Source organism: Hemicordylus capensis, chromosome 1 (assembly GCF_027244095.1).
Source record: "Hemicordylus capensis ecotype Gifberg chromosome 1, rHemCap1.1.pri, whole genome shotgun sequence".
Lineage (NCBI taxonomy): Eukaryota > Metazoa > Chordata > Lepidosauria > Squamata > Cordylidae > Hemicordylus > Hemicordylus capensis.
In genome coordinates this window covers 30,999,702-31,012,717 of record NC_069657.1, presented here as the reverse complement: position 1 = coordinate 31,012,717, position 13,016 = coordinate 30,999,702, and the positions used below count along the sequence as shown (strand labels likewise).

General features: G+C 47.3%; 1 protein-coding gene across 5 annotated transcripts in view; it reads right to left on the bottom strand.

Moving 5' to 3' along the window:
• The window catches only part of DICER1 (dicer 1, ribonuclease III), a 77,761-nt gene extending 71,293 nt beyond the window's left edge, over window positions 1–6,468 (bottom strand). For all 5 annotated transcript variants that reach the window (XM_053263765.1, XM_053263789.1, XM_053263756.1 and 2 more), the window contains exon 1: window positions 6,157–6,468. The gene's annotated coding sequence lies outside the window, so the exon portion shown is untranslated. The remainder of the gene's footprint in view (window positions 1–6,156) is intronic.
• Between the last annotated feature and the right edge of the window lie 6,548 nt (window positions 6,469–13,016).

Genomic DNA, 13,016 nt, shown 5'->3' with positions numbered 1-13,016 from the left:
CAAAAGAGCTACAATATTTACTTGAATCCAAGACTAGGTTTTTTCCTATTTTTTTGATATTAGAAATCAGGAGATCATCTTAAATGCAGAGTCCTGTTTTATTGAGTAAATGCAGGTATAACCTATATTTAACCTCTACTTTTTAAGACAGGCCTGCACAACATGCGGCCCACGAGGCCTTTTTTCCTAGCCCCCAGGGCTATTTCTCCTTCCTCCCCCTGCTGCTTAACCCCCCCCCCCATTCCAGCCACTGCATGGCCGAGGAGATGGCTGCGGGAGTGTGGGTGTTCTTCCTTACCTTCCCCCACGGCAGCAGCGACGCACAGCAGCAGAAATCAGAGCGACACTCGGGCCTGCCATTTGGCCCGGCGTTGCTTCCCAACTGCGAGGCGCACCTGCACATTTAAGTCTCTTAACTGCACAGGCGTGCCTCGCAGTTGGAAAGCGACGCCGGACCAAATGGCAGGCCTGAGCGTCGCTCTGAATTCTGTCGCCGGGCGCCTCCGCCGTGGGGGAGGGGAGGGAAGGACACCCACACCCCCGCAGCCACCACCTCAGCCACACAGCAGCTGGAATTTTGGGGGGGGGTTAAGCAGCAGGGGCAGGAAGCGGAAATAGGCCCGGGGGCATCTCCTCAGTTGTGCGGTGACTGGAATTGTGGGGGGATGGCGGGGATGAGGTAGGAGGCGGCGGCGGACAGTGGCCCCACGAGGGAGCCCAGTGACAGGGGCGGGCAAAAATGCCAGGGACGGAGGGAGCCCAGCGGGGAGAGAAAGCGATGGGGAGGGAAATCTGTTAGTGGCAGGAGAACGGGGACCGCCGGAACAATGGGGAACGGACTCTCTCTCATCAAGACTGCTCCATTCTCTCTCTCTCCCCCACCAAGACTGCTCCATTCTCTCTCTCTCTCCCCGCCTCTCCCACCAAGACTGCTCCATTCTCTCTCCCCCCCACCGAGACTGCTCCATTCTCTCCCCCCCCCACCGAGACTGCTCCATTCTCTCCCCCCCCACCGAGACTGCTCCATTCTCTCCCCCCCCACCGAGACTGCTCCATTCTCTCTCCCCCCCACCGAGACTGCTCCATTCTCTCTCCCCCCCACCGAGACTGCTCCATTCTCTCTCCCCCCCACCGAGACTGCTCCATTCTCTCTCCCCCCCACCAAGACTGCTCCATTCTCTCTCCCTCCCCCCCCAACAAGACTGCTCCATTCTCTCTCTCCTCTCTCTCAAGCCAAGCCTCATGCTGCATCCTTTCCATCTTTCTTTCCCCTTCTTTTCCAAAATTATGAGAACAGCTTCTCATATTTTTTTCCTTAAAAGTGTTCCATGTTATGTGTGATGATTTGGCAGAGGTGGAAAGGAAGAACAATGCATTTTATTATGTATTTTGTACAGATTGTATAATATTTATATTATTAGAATGAATTTTAATTCAACTTATTTCATATTAATTTAATCAATCTTGGCCTGCCAGAACATTAAAAGTTAAATATTGATTTAATTCATTTCACTTTAATTTGGTTGATTGATTGATTGATATTAAGTGTTACTCTAATAATCAGCACCCTAAGAATTGACCTTGGCCCCCATGAACCAAGTCACAGTTGGTTTCGGCCCGCCAGGTCATTTGCGTGGTGCAGGCCTGTTTTAAGAGGGTCATCTTAAACTCAGAGTCATCTTCGATACAGATAAGTACAGTATATTAAAAAGAAAAGTCTTGACTAGATGACAGAAATAGGCCATAGAGGGAGCCTGCCGGGCGTCTAAAAGGGGAACTTCCACTGAGAAGGCCTTGTCCCAGAGCACTGCCAAATGCATCTCCACTGGAGGTGGGACCCGGAGAACAGATTCTCCTGAACAGCTCAGTGTTCGGGCAGACTCAAATGGAAGGAGGCAAGAGTCTGTGAGTCTGTGTTTCATACCCTGGTCCTAAAACTTTGAGGGCTTTATGACGAGCATCTTGAACAGTGCCAGGAAACATATCAGGAGCCAGTAAAGTTGATGAAGTAAGGAAGTAATACGATTCCTATAATGCAGGCCTGCTCAGCCTTGGCCCCCCAGCTGTTTTTGAACTATAACTCCCATAATCCCCAGCCACAGTGGCTCCCAGGGATTAAGGGAGTTGTAGGCCAACATCTGCAGGAGGGCCAAAGTTGAACAGCCCTGCTATAAGGGGACATGGTAATCTAGCTCAGAGCTGCAGAACTTCAGCCCTCCATATGTTTTTGGATTACAATTCCCATAATCCTTAGCCACAGTGGTCAATAATCAGTATAATGGAAGTTGTAGTACAGTATCTTCAGCAGGGCCAATGTTGTGCATTTCTGATCTAGCTGCTGTATTCTGGACTAGCTGGAGTTTCTGGAGACTTCTCAAGGAAGGTTCCATATATACACCATCCAGAAGCAGACTGAAAATCACCAAGATTTAGATCCTTTGTGGGTGAGTATAAAACTATCCAGAGCAAGTAACTCCTGATGTCCAGAAGCACTCTGTCTTGTCTGGATTTGATTTCAGTTTGTTCACATCCAGGCCTCAATGTCTCCAGACATTGGTTTGGAACTTCTATGGCTTCCCTGGCATTGACTAAAAAGGAGAGCTGGGTACATATTATTGTCTACATATTCATGACAATCCAGCCCAAACCTTCTGACAATTAGCAGTTTCATGTAAGAAGGATAATCGTATGGGGAAGAACTTGGCTAAGTGAAAAGATGCCAGCAAGGAAAGTATGGTTGCACAAAACCAAAGAAATAGCAAGAAAATCAGGATTCCAAAGAGGTGAGGTGGTAGCGGTGTTTTGTTTTGGTTTTTTAAAACATCCCAATCTAATTAGGGCCCATACGTACATAGGAGGCTTCCACATATCCGTAACTGAATAGGAAAATAAGATGCATAAGCAGGTGTTGCACACAGTTCCCTTCACAGATCCAATAGCTCAACCCACAAATCAGTCTATCAGACAGGACAAAGGCTTTTGTGCATCTCTAAAGTATGAATCTTGCTGTTCAAGATAGACATTGGTTATCTGAAAACTGAAGCTTGGAGAAGCCTGTAACCACTAGGAAGGAATACTGTACCTTTGATAGAAGAGCCAATAATGAATTCCCACCTCAGTGAAGCAGAGGATAGAATTATAATGCCACTGGAATTTTGCTGGTTCCTAATATTTTAGCATTTTAAGATAACATTGTGCAGCCATTGTATTTTTTTTTTATTGCAAGCTCAGAAAAAAAGATGAGATCTAGACTTGAAAATGAAAACCAAACCCAAATGCTTGACTTGTTTCCCCTCCCATCCTTATCTAAATGAGGGAAGTACTCAAGACAACCAATTGCTTCTAGTTGTCATATCAACTCAGCAATTATTAATTTGGCACTAACATCAAAGTGGTGTCATAACTGATGTTTTATGCTTTTAGAGTCTGAATAGTTGAAAAATCTGCTTCCATTTAATATGTGTTTACTGTGCGCTAAAAGGCTTGATGCAGATACAATCACATAGGGAAAATATTTCAGATTATTGGATGCCAGCAAAATCTTGAACACCAAGGTTTTTTCAAATCCCTCTCCACTAATTCCTAGCACTGCCTGTTTCAGCTACTTCTTAGCAGCTCACACTTCAGGCACAGTGGCTGTCATGGAGCTGCCAGTTCTACTTCCAGAGCATTACAACAAAGAAAATAGGATTCCTGGCAGTTTGCTTTCAAAGAAATTAAAAGCTCATAACCTCTATGAACCACCACAAATTAGTCAAGATAAAGTGTGAACTGATCTCTGAAAGCCAAACTACACATTACAGAGAGTGCCATGTAACTTTTCCCCAACATTTTTTTCTAAATCAAAAATAGCAGATAGATGGGAGGGGAGGAAAGAAGTTGTTTAACCCTTTTTCCATCAGTGGTCCTTTCAAGATCATCCATGCCAAGCTGTTTGTTTCTCTTCACAGGAAAAGATACAGGACAGCAGCAACAGTAATGAGAACAGTGATGCTCTTATGAGAAAAGGGGTGGAGAGGCAAAGTACCTACGGCAGCAGGCAGCTCTGGTTAACAGGGCCTTTCCTCCCTAGGAGCAGTAGCACTGGCTGTTCTAGTTAAGGGTAAAGGGATAGGAAAAAAATTTCCTAGTTTAGCTTTTCCTTCTGAAGGAGGCAGTCTATTGCAGGGGATGTGTATTATGCAGTTAACAATGAATCAGGCTACTGCTTATATAGTGTTTGCCCCTCCCAATTGTTTTTTCATTCTCTGAAAAAACTGAGAATCTTATGAAGTACTGCTAAATAAATGTGTCTCTGTTCCATTATCTCTATAGGAGATAATTAAACGTGCAGCCTAATACGAATATCAGAGGAGCTGGCTTTCCCCCACTACTGGAATCCAAACTGACCTAAGATGGGCCAGAATATGGATTGCTAACTCCGCATCACTTGGGTTTCCCCCAACCCTGCAGTGTCTCCACAACACTCAAAAGGCAAGAGATCTCAACAAATATGTCTCATCTATAACTATAACTGTTTCAAAAGGCTAAACCATAACAATGGGACAATATGAAGAGCATTCTTTAAAAATAAGTCAAACCAGCATGTCATTTGGTCTTCCTTAAAGCTTGAATGCTTTTTTAGAAATTACACTACCTTATCCCCTCTCTCTGTCTCCCAAAGGACTTCCTCCAAAGGCTTAGACTTACTGAGCACTATCCCCATCTGAATTTTTTCTTCAGCATGAAGAAAATACCAGTGCGGTATTTCAAGAAACAAACAAAACAGACTTGCTGGTCATTACTTTTAAAATCCACAACAGAAAGTGTGTATCGATTTGTTTCTGCGTCCAAATTCAGGGTCACATTTCCAACATTCTCATGCAGCCACGAGGGTGACCACCACCTTAAGAAGAGGTTGGGTTGAGAGAGGAAGGGATTTCCTTTTCCTCAAATTGAGAGAGATTAAGGCAGGGGAAGATGTGCCTCTTCCAAGAGAAAGGGGTTCGCTTAGAGGAGAGAAGGGAGGGGATGAGAAGAGACATAATCCTCCAATAATCTCAACAATACCCCGAGACAGAAAGAAGAAACTGACGGGGGGCGGCAGGCGCAGGACAAACCAAGGTTGCCAGACGTCCCTTATTTATTCCTGCCTCGCGGACACGGATCGATGGGCGTCGCTTCATTTCAGACGTCTGTAAGCCTAGGACAATTGTGTCGAGGCTCCTTATTTCTCGGGAAATTGCGTCCTGCAGCCTTAAGGACAATGGGCGGCGGAGGAAAAGGGGGAGGGGGAGGGAAAGCAGCCCAAAGCGGCAACCTCTTTTCTCCATGTTGCTGCTACCGCCCAACTCAGGCCCACACGGGGGAGGGGGCGGGGAAGACAGGCACGTCTGACTGCTCTCTTTGCAAAAGCGTGGCGGCCCCAGGAGAGATCCCGCCGAAATCGCACCTGCATGCCAACTACTCCTCTTCCCCTCCAGGAGGGCAACGTGTCCTGCTGCAGCCCGACCCCTTCTCCGCGTGTCCCTCGGAAGCCAGCCTCGCCGAGCCCCAACGAGAGTTATTTCCAAGTAACCGCACAGAGCATGGCAGCTTTGCGCCGGGGTTAAAACACACACACCCTAGTATTTTGCGGTTAATAAACGCCGGGGTCGAGAGCCAGAAGTGCTCTTAGAGAGAAAAGGCTGCGATTCCTCCCGCCCGCCCGCGGGAACAGCGACTTCCATCGACTGCAACGTTTACAAGAAGTAAATTGGATTTGTTTTAAAAGCGGCGGGGAGGGGGAGAAACTGGGGGATGCTGCACTAAGAAGTGCGGAGGGGGCTCAGGGAGAAGAGGCCGATTCGGCTCCCGGCACAGGAGGCGGGTAGCCGGGGGAGGAGGGGAGGCTCCGCCAGCGCTGCCCGGGCAGGAAAAGAGCGAGGAGTCCGGCGGAGGGGGGGGGGCGGAGGAGGAGGAGAGACAAAGGGGCTCCCTCCGGATCAGCGCCCCCCACACCAGGGCGGCGGCTCCCGGCTCCCGCGAGGGAAAGGAGCCGGGAGGCACCGGCGGCAGGTGCTGGGCCCTCCGGCAGGCTACAAGGGAGGAGCAGCAGCCCCCGCAGAGGAGCTCCGGCTTTCCAGGCAGCGACGTAGACGGGAGCAGGAAAGCGGGGACGGCCAAGGCGCCTCCTACCTGCCAGGCGGGACCAGCCTGGAGCTGCCCCAACTACAGGCGTCGCCTCATTGTGCCGCCATTGCTGACCGCCGCCATTTCGCCGCCTCCTCGGCCGCCGCCTCTCAACTGTCAGGTTCCTCCATTCACCTGGGGCCGGCTACGACAAGCCTCCGCCCCGCCTACGCAAAGGGAGCTCCACCCTCGGTTTCGCCCATAGGGCCCGACTCTGCGCTGTTAGCGTAAGGGGGCTCTGGGAATGCGGGGCCGCCTCCCGGCTACAGCGCGTAGAGAAGCGCTCCTATGAGATCCCTCGCCTCTCCGCCGAGCTCCTCCCGCCTCCGCAGTTTGCCCAGTCAATGAGAGATCGGGTGCGATTGGAGGAGAGAGGCGGGTGAGAGGTTAGAGGTGGAGAAATGGGCCAATCGGACGGCGGGAGACGGCGAAGGGTTAGGAAAAGCTGCTGGAGGGAGAGTTTCTCATGTGCGTGCGTGAGTGAGTGAGAGAGGCGTTTTTCTAAGCTGGGGTAGATCTTGGCTCCTAGTCCTAAAATGTAGTGCATTCGAAATGTCTTTATAAAGTGCCAAGAATGATGAGCCCACAGGTCCCAGCTCAGACTCTAACTTCCACCTCCCTCCATAGTATCTGTTTGTGTGGCGGGATATTTGTTGAGAGGTGCGAGGAAAAACATTAAAATATGATCTGGTGGGGGCGGGGGGAGTTTAGCCCAAGAGATTATCTAAAGACAGTCGGTTGAGTTCAAAAAACAAATAAAGATTTATTAAGAAACAAACATCACATACTGAGAGAGAACAACATAAACAGCAGCGGAAATTTATATACCGCTTTTTAACAAAAGTTCCCAAAGCATTTTATACACAAATATGAATTTTATTTATTTATTTAACATGTTCTTATACTGCCCAAAACTTACGTCTCTGGGTGGTTTACAACAAAATAAAAACAGAAAAAGTAAAACAGTGAAAACAAAAAGTCTAAGACACTGCAACAATTTAAAATTTTTAAATTTTAAAACAGCATTAAAACCATTAAAACAATATTAATTAAAAGCCTGGGTGAACAGATGTGTCTTTAAAGACTTTTAAAAAGCTGTCAGAGATGGGGAGGCTCTCATTTTATTAGGGAGTGCATACCAAATCCTCGAGGCAGCAGTGGAAAAGGCCTGTCCCTGAGTAGCCACCAGACGAGCTGGTGGCAACTGCAAACGGACTTCTCCTGATCATCTCAATGGGCGACGGGGTTCATGACGAAGAAGATGTTCTCTTAAATAAATAAAGATGGATCTCTATCCCCAAAGGAATCACAATCTAAAAAGAAACATAAAACACAAAAACGTTTATGTTTTCTAAAAAGAAAACATAAAACATCCACTGGAAGGATGCTGTGCTGGGGCTGGATAGGGCCAGTTGCTCTCCCCCTGCTCAATAAAGAGAATCACCACTTTTTAAAGATGCCTCTTTGCTCAGTTAGCAGGCGGAGCAATTGGCTTAAAGTCAATCAAGAAAGATGCTGCAGCGATGCAGAAATTAGTTTTTGTTTCAATATATGTATAGCCCACTTTTCTAGACATTATACAAGGTGGATTAATAAGGTGCATAAAAAATAAAAACCACACAGAAATCTCATGACAATACACTGGCTGACATCCTGACTAATGAAGCACTGGTGCAATGTCAGAAGCATCAGTGTCGCACAAGTGCTTCTCAAGTAGGGTTGCCATATTCTGGCTTTCCAAATGCGGGCACCTAATTTGCATACTATGTAAATTGACTTGAAAATAATTTTTGCACAGAATAGTGACTGCACGTTTTGCTCCATAACTCCGCTTCTACAAGGGCTAGAGCTTAGCTTTATTCTTTTTCTTTTTTTAATGATAGATGAAATCCGGGCAAATCTATCTGGTGAGATGCTTAAAATCCGGGTGAACCCCGGAATTTGGGGTGTGTGGCAACTCTATTCTCAAGAGCTGCAAAGAGGCACTAGTCCTCAACAATTGAACAATTCTAACTGACCAGGATGGACCTATTAACATCTCATCATGTTATGATGATGACTACTGTACATGCATCTTGTAGTATTCTCAGTTCTAACAATTTATTCCTTGTGCCATCATTGCACACACACACACCCGCCCACACACAGGCCTTTTTTATTTTGTGGCAGCAATGCTTCTGCACAATTTTTAAAAAAACTACCTGCTGGCCTCCTCCTCTGTCCACCTCCTCTTCATTTCAGCCAGCAACGTACATTGCAGCTGGACACAAATTGCTAGGCCTCCAAGGTGGCAGGAGAGCCCACAGCCCACCAACTCTTGTTTCCTCCTTCTGAGCCACCAAAAGAGTTTGCAGGTCACCAGGCTGGGGTTCCCACCCCAAGAGAGCTCAGTAAACCCACCTCTTCTTTCCACTGTGGACCTGATCCAGCTCTAGGCCTTACATGCTTTCTGTTTACATTTTAAAAAATAAACAGGCAGGCCCCAGTCATACATTATCTTATCTAATTTGGCTTTAAGAGGTGCAAGGTGAGACATCACTCAGGGAAGTAACCCACTCCTGTACTTTTCTCTGAAATGCTTTGATTAAACAGTGCGTCCTGGTCTTTAGACTATGCAGGCTTCAATGATTTGTCAATATCTTGATTTCCATGCTTGGCTAATCACTTGTTAAGTGGGTCAAAATTAAATGGTTTCAGATTGCAGTCTAGCATGTATAAAAGTGAGGCATACTTTTTCTGTGCTTGTAGCATTGTTTATTTTTGAAGCACTGTAACTTTCAGCACAAGAATGAAAAATAATGAAGCAGCCTAGAACAAAGTCCCGAAAATATCCATAATATATCATTATATCATTATTATTATTATTTATTTGATTTCTATACCACCCTTCCAAAAATGGCTCCGGGCAGTTTAGTATATAAATTAATATATAAATTAATATGTAAATTAAACATGATTACTGAGGCAAGATCTTAATAAAAGAAATGATACTTATAGACCACACACTGGCCTAGTTCAGATGTAACATTAAACTATGGTTTAGCACAGGGGTTCCCAACCTTTTAAAAACAATTGTACCACTTCTGCTGCAGACCTTCAGCTCAGGTACCCCCCTTGCAGATTTTGAGTGTGCGTACATGTATGCACACAAATTTAAATGTTACAGTTAGGGTGACAAGCCACTTCCCTCATTCCACCCAAATAACAGAACACAGCCACAATCAATATATTTATTTGCTCATAAAAAGGCTCCCCCAACTAGGATTACCTTCCATCCACACCCACAGCCAAAGACTAGTAATTTTATGGATATTTATATACCACTTTCCAACCAAAGCAGAGGGAAAGGAGAAGAGGAAGTTGGCAGAGGAGGTCACAGAGAGGACAGAGGAATAGGAAAGCCTTGAAGAGGCAAGGAACCTTGAAAATGAGTGGTGGCTGCAGCAATCAGGAACACACGCATGCACATGCAGGAGAGGAGAACAAGATGAAGGAGGCTGGCAGAGGATGCACAGGAACAAGAAAGATTAAGGAGCCTTGATGAGGACAAGGAGCCTTGAAGAAAAGCAGTGACAGCAAACATGCACATAAGCACACGTGGTATGCTTCTGGCTGCTCTGTCTCCAGTTCAGCCAACCAGCCCCCAGACTGCCAATTGGTAGCAAGCAGGCTGCGCACACCACTGACACCATTTGCAATTGGCCAAGCTCTGTCAGATGGACTCGGGACCAGATGTGGAAGCGGAGGAAGACTTCAAAGGAGATGTGGGGGCAGCAGAGAACTCTGGAGGAGACATGGGGGCAGTGGACGGGAGCAGGGAGCTCAATCCAGCATATAGCTGAGACCCTGCCGAGCCCCTGGGACTCTCCAAAGTACCACCAATAGTACTTGTGCCACTGTTTATGGACCTCCAGTTTACCTCTATGGTCAGTTCAAATAGGTATTTGGAGTATGTATAGAGGGATTATTAATATGAACAACTCCTCTCTCCTGTGATAAAGGGATGCACTGAGAGTGCATTGGGACGTCTTCCGCTGACATCACAGGAGGTGTGCTCTCAGCATGACCCGGTGTGTGCTCTTGGCATGACCCTGTGCATGCGCGCACACCATCAGCCGTCTTGACCAAACTCGCCCTGTGTGAATGTGCCTTGGAAAATTGCAGGCTCACACATTTCCCCCTCTTGATTTCCTGAGCTACAAGGGGAGACCAAAGCCTCTGTTTTTACTGTAAAACAAATCACAGCTCCATGTGATACATGAACTCAGGGAACTATGGTTTCATCTAACTCTACTTTGTAAACTAGGATGTCAAACTATGGTTTGATCCTTGTTTGCTTTACTGAATTCAAATTAGAACAAATCATTTTTCAGTGTTGTATACGTAATGCAGAACTGTGGCTTGTTTAAAAGTGAAAGCAAAAATGGACTCTCCTCTCATGCAAAAGGGGAAGGGGAAGCCCATGGCTTTCTGAGACTCACATAGCACTAACTCATGGTTTAGCATTCTGTCTTTACTAGGCCATTAAGTATCACTAATATAACAGAACTGATGTGTTCTCTTCTTTTCTTTTCTTGGTCCATATAAATCGTATTTTATGGAGTATAAGATGCACTTTTTTCCTTGAAAAATATCTGCCCAAATTCAGGTGCATCTTACACTCCAGAAAAGGAGGGAGGGCGGAGGGAAAAGTGAAGGCGCGGACGGGCCCTTCTGCGAAAAGCTTGACGCTGTTGCTGCTGCTGCTCCCTGTACCGGCTGCTTCGCCTCTAGCCCCGTCCTCCCCTCTCCACTCGCGCCACTTGGTCTCGTCCGCTCCTCACTCCCTGCCATGTTGGATTGTGCAGCCGGAGCCGGGGAGATGTTGGAAGTTTAGGGCTTGTCGGGAAAGAGGGGGGAGGAGGAGGAAGGGCAAGCAGGGAGGATTCACTTACCACCTCCCTTCCTCTCTCACCGGGGCCTGCCGGGAGCGGCCTAGTCAGCCCACCTGCCGCCCCCTCCCCGGGCTCCCTCTGGTTGCCGCCCCGATGCTGCTGCAGTGAGGGAGGCTGCTGCGCCGCCACCCTCTAAGGGGACGCAGGGCCTGACCCGGAGACGAGCCCGCGCAGGCAAGCGCCAGGTCACAGGAGCCGCCGGAGGCACAAGAGGAGGTGGAGAAGGAGGTCCCGGGCGGGCCCTGCCGGCGGCCGCAATGAACAACAACCAGCAGCAGCCGCGGCGGGTCACCAACGTGGGCTCGCTGCTGCTGGCAGAAGGAGGGAAAGGACAGAGCGGTGCACGGTGGGAGGGCTTGGAGGGGAGATGGAGGTGAGAGGAGAAGGAAAGCTCGAAAACTCTGAAAAACTGGATTAAAATTAAGGTGCATCTTATAGTCCTTAGCGTCTTATAGTCCATAAAATACGGTATATGCTTCCAGAAGAGTAGAACAAGAAAATTAAAAACCTTGGTGACATACGATAGTAATTTTACTATTTAATAAATAGTTTAGTGTCATCTGCAAATTTGGCCACTTTGCTGCTTACCCCAACTTCTATATCATTTATGAACAAGTTAAAGAGCATTGGTCCCAGTACAGATCCCTGGGGGACCCACTTCTTACTTCCCTCCATTGTGAAAACTGTCAATTTATTCCTTCCCTCTTTTTCCTGACCTTCAACCAGTATCCAATCCTCTCAAAAACTCATCCCCTTATCCCATGACAGCAAAGTTTACTCAAGAGCCTTTAGTGGGGAACTTTGTCAAAAGCTTTTTGGAAGTTCCAGGTAAACTATGTCAACTGGATCACCTTTATCCACATGCCTGTTGACGCTCTCAAAGAATTCCAAAAGGTTAGTGAAGCAAGACTTGCAGAAGCCACACTGGTTCTCCTTCAGCAAGGCCTGTTCTTCTCTATGTTTAACAATTCTGTCCTAAGGTATGTTTTCCATCAATTTATCCACCGTGTGAGCATTTCTGGATTCTGTAAAATTCTTCTATGTAGCATAGTAGTTATAACTATTAGCAATATAATTAGATTCAGTGACTTACAGCCTAACTAACAAAGCACTGGTGCAACAGGAGAAGCACCAGTTCCAGTCTAAAGAGTTCCAGACTAATTCTGCACTACTTTTGGCCAAGTTCAGCTATAGCACGAAACCAGAGTTAAACGGGGCGGAGGTTGGAACTCCAGCACATTGGAACGCTTGAAACCATGGTTTTGCAACAAAAGCAACCTCCGGTTTGCTTCACCAAATGCCAAATTGAACCTTTGGTTAGCACAAAGGTTTGCCACCAAGACTTTCAGTTTGGCCTCCAAAGCATTAAGTCTGGCTCAGGACGTTGCCATAACTGTGTTCACGCTGATTTTCAAACCACAATCATAGAGGCAGTGGTGCAGACCCACCCAGGGGTGTGGCTGCTCTATGCCAGCGGTATTTCTCATTGGCTGCTTCTCAGAGAACCATTCCTGCCCCTCCTTCCTGTCACCTATGCAGCTATGGAATTGCCCAGCAACAGGGACACTGCCATGTCCCATTGCAGGCTTGTCATCCTCTCAAGAGAGGCATTCTCTCTTCCCACTCTGTCCCTTGCTTCTCCCCATCAGGCAAACGGGAGGGGAAGCAGATGGGATGAAAGGATGGGCACCAAGAGCTTTGCTACCAAGAAGGAAGTGACAGTGATGTATGTTCACAAGCACAAACATTACAGGTGGCTACGTAATCAGGGAACCCCATCACAGCACCAAAAGAGGAACACTCAGCAGGGAGTGGTGCCCAGGGTTGGGTCCAAAGGACAACCCCAAGCAGGGATTATGGTACAGCCAAGTTCTTTGGGGGGTTTTTCGCAGAAAGGTTGGGGAAGGGGGGCACAGCCCCTTCCCAAGGGTG